Genomic DNA, 5,145 nt, shown 5'->3' on the forward strand with positions numbered 1-5,145 from the left:
TCTTCTGGGTTCCTATCACATGGAGTGTTGTTTTCTGTCCTTTTACTTTCAGTCTATAAATTTCTTTTTGAATTAAATGTGTTTCTTGTATGGAGTATATTTATTTTATTTTTTGATCCATTCAGCCAGTCTCTTTCTTTTGATTGGTGAATTGAGAGCATTTACATTGATGGTTATAACTGATATGTATTGACTTATCCTTGTCAATTTTCCTGTTTTTGGTTCCTTTCTTTCCCCTCTGTTTAATTTCTTGCCTTATTTGGTAGATTCATTCTGTGAGGGTTTATGGAGTTGTAGTCTTTATTATCTTTTTCTAGAACATACTTCAGAAAATTTTGGAGTGGTGGTTTGGTGGGCATGAATTTATGCAGGTATTCTTGTCATGGAAGCATCTTTTTTCTCCATCAATTGGGAAAGATAGTTTTGCAAAGTACATTAAACTGAGTTAGAGGTTGTTTTCTTTTAGGTCTTGAAATACTTCACTCCAAGCTCTCCTTGACTGAAAGGTTTGTATTCAGACATCTGCTGTGATTCTGATGGGCTTTCTTTTACAGGTGATTTGTTTCTTTTCTCTAACAGCTTTTAGTATTCTGTTCTTATGTTGAATTTCTGGAATCTTGACTAAAGTATGTGATAGATTTCCTTCGCCCTAACACAGCCACTATATATAATAGTTGCCATCTTCCCGTAATGCCCTGCTCTCTACTTAAAGCCACCCCAAAATGGCTTCTCCCACCAAAGGACAACCTTTTTCCCAACATGCCCCTCTTCCCCCAGAAGAGTAACCTAATACTTGCTCTCCTCCTAGCAACTAGTGACGTCACAGTCTCCTCCAGTCCCTAGCCCACTCAACCTCACCCCAGCTCCTATAAAAAGCACACCCCATCCTGGCCATATTGGTTTTGTTTCTCCTTTGTTCAGAGACAACCCAGCAGATCATACCTGCAATAAAGGCTTGTTGTGGCCTGGTCTGGTCTTGGTTTTTGGCTTTTTTACCTGACAGTATGCCTTGGTGTAGTTTTTTTTCTTATCATGGCTAATTGGAATTCTGTATGTGTCACTTTTCAGTACTCCAATTTTTTTCCCATGCTTGGACCATTTTCTGCTATTACTTCTGTGAACAGAAGTACCATATTTTATATCATTTGTGATTTTCATTATCTTCTGATTTTTCATTAATTCCTATCAATTTTGCAATATCCTTCATCATCTAGATAGACCATCATCATCTAGCAGCTGTTGGATTGATTTTTTGTGGTCCCTTGCTATTTTTAATAAGTCTTTCATTGGATGATCACTAACTGCAAACCTGTATTCTAGGTCTGATATTCTGCCCTTACACTGGTTGATTCTACTATATATAATTTCAATAGACTTTTGATTTCCTGGGTATCTATTTGAATCTGTTTTATGGAATCCAGTTCTTTCCTAAATTGGCATTCATAGTTTCCATCACTTTTCTAAGCTCCTCAATTTTGTTATCTGTATCTACTCTAGACTTACTAACCATATCTTCTATTATGGTCATCATCTTTTTAGTTATCTGTGAAATTATTTCTAATTTTTTTCTAGACCCTTATTCATCTGCTTTGTTACTTTTACTACTATCATTTACGAAAGTTCAGCTAGGTGACTTCTGATTTCCTCCACCTCAGTGCCCTCTAGATTTGTCTTAGGCAAACTGTAAGTCTGGTGTTGGATCTTACTTCCATGTCGTCTCATTTTCTATTTTTAAAAATTTGTTTTCTGCATTGATGCTTGCAAATTGCTTATGGTAGGTAGCTTTATTACTAGTATTGAGACCTCCTTAAGAAATGACTACTTTTCAGAGATGTCTTCTAGGTGTAACTGATTTTGAGCTTTTGAGTCTTCCTAAAGATCTTGCTTCTTCAATTTATTAGGAGTGACGTTTACCCCCCCCCCCCCGCGTCTTCGCGCGTGCGCAGCGGTGCCGTCCCTCTCCTGGAAACTGGGGTCCCCGGGGGGAGGGGGGCGGAGGTCAGGCCGAATCTTCCTCCTTAATAAGAAGCGACGCATCAGGCGGTCCTGGCTCCGTGGGTCCACTCGGGTCGGGCCGGGGCGCCGGAGCTGCTGTGGCTCCCGCTCTCGCGCCTGGGGAGGCCGAGACATCCGGTGGTGCTAATAGTTGAGGCGGCAGGGGCAGCCCGAGCTCTCCATGAGCAAGTGGCGGCACAGGCGGTTTTCGGTCCTTGGGGAGGATGAAGACACTAAAGAGATCAAAACATCAATTAGAAATAACTATAACCAAGATCGATCGTTTTGGAGGCCTGTTCTTCCTTGGGGAGGTGTTTTTACTATCAAAGCTGGCCGCAAAGCAGTATCCTGTGCACCACTCTGTGTAGAAATAAGACTAAACAATACCTGCACCATGGATGGATTCTTGATGTTGCTGTATGTCATTCTTAACGAGAATGAAAATTTCCCCAGGGAACTCTCTCCATTTTGGTAGGGAATTTGTAGACTGTTTTCTTTATTTAATGGACACCTACAGTTTTACAACTGTGAAGCTACTTTGGATTTGGGACAAGATGGAAAAACAGCAATACAAATCTGGACTTCATAAAGCTTCATTAGTAATTGATCTGTTTGGGAATGAGAATGATAATTGTACAAAAAATCTGGAAAATCTCATGTCTACCATTCAAGAAAGTTACTGTTCCAACTGGCGATGCCCGACATGCCTGTCTCGAGCGCAGGAAGATCAGCAGCGCTCAATTAATATAAATCCTCCCCAAGAAATTCCACCTGGAAATTTGATACGACTGGCTGTGGATGGGTTATTCTGTTCCAAGACTGATGTGAAGAGCATGGGTGTGGTGGCTTAAAATAATTTTCCCAACGAGTTTTCTGCCATGGAGCACCGCCTTTTGTTGTCTTAAATAATGCAGCATTGGAAATCTGAAGATCTGGCATATGTGCCCTATTACTTGGATTTATCTGGTCACAAATACTTGTTGGAAGGTGCCACGTTATTTAGTAAAGAGGAACATCATTATTCTGCAGCTTTCCAGATTGATGGACATTGGATGCACTATGATGGCCTCAGAAATGTGAATTTAATTTTGTTAAATAAACCCCCAGAGTTTTCCCTCTTGTCATCATTGGTTTATATTCAAGCAACAGAGAAATAAATAGAGACTGATGCTAAATTAAATTGTTTTCCCGCCTGCCCATGCTCCCCCAAGATGAAGGGCTTTTATTTTGTGTATACTTGGTATCCAAGGAAAGAGTTCAACTATACCAGTTTCAGAGGTGTATTTCCCAGTGTTTAGCTCCAGGTAAATGTTTTATATCAAAGATCTATGCAAAAAAAATTTGTATTTCTTTTTTCATATTTCCTGGGTTATTTTTATACAAGCATATTTTATGTTAAATAAAATATAACTGTAGTCTTTATATTTTTAAAATATGTACCGCAAAAGTTTTTACAGTTGTATCCTTAAATCTAAGAAAATACTTTGTCACTTGAATTCTAAATTTTTCTTTTTGGATATCCAAGTAAAACCTGGGTAAAAGTCAGTATTTTAATTTATATAAATTTAAAAGTTTGAGATATATCTGACTATATTTCTTTGCCCTACCTCAACTGTAATCCAAAGTGCACTAAAGTGGGATTTAGTATGGATTTGAATGTACAATTTATGGTTGACTTAGTTTAATTTTACCTATTGCTTTGCCTAATTTCCTTGCTCCAATTTTTTAAAAATAGTTATGTGAGAATTTTTTTGTCTGGGTTTGAAAGATTTCTTTATAATGGTAAATTACTGTAAGTACTTGCTAAAATATTGTAAACCTGCCAGTGGATTTCCAAGTGTTAAGTAAGCTTCCAAACCTAAAGTTAGGGTTCAAAATAAATTACATAACTACCCTAAATATTAACCTCATAATTAAATGTAATGGAAATTCTCCAATTAAAAAGTCATTTTACAGGGGCCAGGGATTTAGCTCAGTGATTCCAACTCCTGCTTCGGCATCGCAAGGTTCCGAGTTCAATCCCCGGTACCAAAAAAAAAAGTCATTTTACAGAAAAACCAACTATTAAAAATAATATGCAACTGGATGCTTCCTAACGTTGGGCTAACAAAAATGTACTTTAAATATATGAGCAAGTGTCTGACTACTGAGGTACATCCCTAGCCCATATCTCTTCACCTATTTAAGTATTATATTGTCACAGAAGAAAAAATTAACTTTTAGTGTAATATTTGCTGGCTCTTGTAGGTAGTAATTGGTAGCATGAAGTTTTTATTTGCAATGAAACTCACTAGAATTTTATAGTGATCAGAATTTTTTTTATAAGGACCCCAAGATTGCTTTTCATTTTAAAGAAAAACAATGAAAATTTTCAAGGGAAAACACTTTTTGGAACTTATCCCTGTTCATTTTAGTGTTTACATTTCAACACGATCTGCTTTAGGTGTGGGGTTGAGATTAGACGCAATATATTTGAAGACGTCTAAATGACTACTCAGTTCACTGCCTATACCAAATTGCTAAGGTTTCATTCAATAAATTAAATCTTACATTGCCTTGGTGCCGTGTTGAGATAACTTTCTATAGAATAGGTAAGTGTGGGTGAAACATTACTGAGAATTCCTCATTCTGAGTGAATACCACGAGAAGTACTTTTATACCTAACATGAAATGTGATTTATTTTACAAAAAAAAACCCAGCATTTATTTAAATAGTCCCCCAAATACAAAAAAAAATAGCATTTGGTTTACAGTAAACTTAATCTGTAAAATATTACTGTATTGCATGAGTCAAAATATATAAGAACACAAATACTAGAGCATATATAAGTGAAATAATTAACAAATTATTAGTTATTCCCAATGCAGATTTATTCTTTTAAGAATTGCACTTTATTTGGAATATTAGTTTATCACAAAACAATGACTTAACCTACCTCACAGGGCTGTTGTGGGGATTATGATGTTTGTTCAAATCTTGACTACCTTGAACATGCTAATAAACATATTTTTCTACCTCTTGCATGCTAAAAAAAAAATTATTAGGGTTGAGGAGTTGCTGCCTATTGTCCTAGTACCCAGTTCTTTGGTACTGTACTATGGTATTTTTTATGATCACCAGAAAATATCAGTATTGTCATGCAAGGAAGA

At 36.7% G+C, this 5,145-nt stretch overlaps 1 pseudogene; it reads left to right on the forward strand.

The window, feature by feature from the left end:
• The first annotated feature begins 2,176 nt into the window (after positions 1-2,176).
• Positions 2,177-3,229, forward strand: LOC101721635 (dopamine receptor-interacting protein 1 pseudogene; annotated as a pseudogene).
• The last annotated feature ends 1,916 nt before the right edge of the window (positions 3,230-5,145 follow it).

The sequence above is a fragment of the Heterocephalus glaber genome, unplaced genomic scaffold, assembly GCF_053883595.1.
Source record: "Heterocephalus glaber isolate CG9 unplaced genomic scaffold, H.glaber_assembly_v1.0 deba00001586, whole genome shotgun sequence".
Classification (NCBI taxonomy): domain Eukaryota; kingdom Metazoa; phylum Chordata; class Mammalia; order Rodentia; family Bathyergidae; genus Heterocephalus; species Heterocephalus glaber.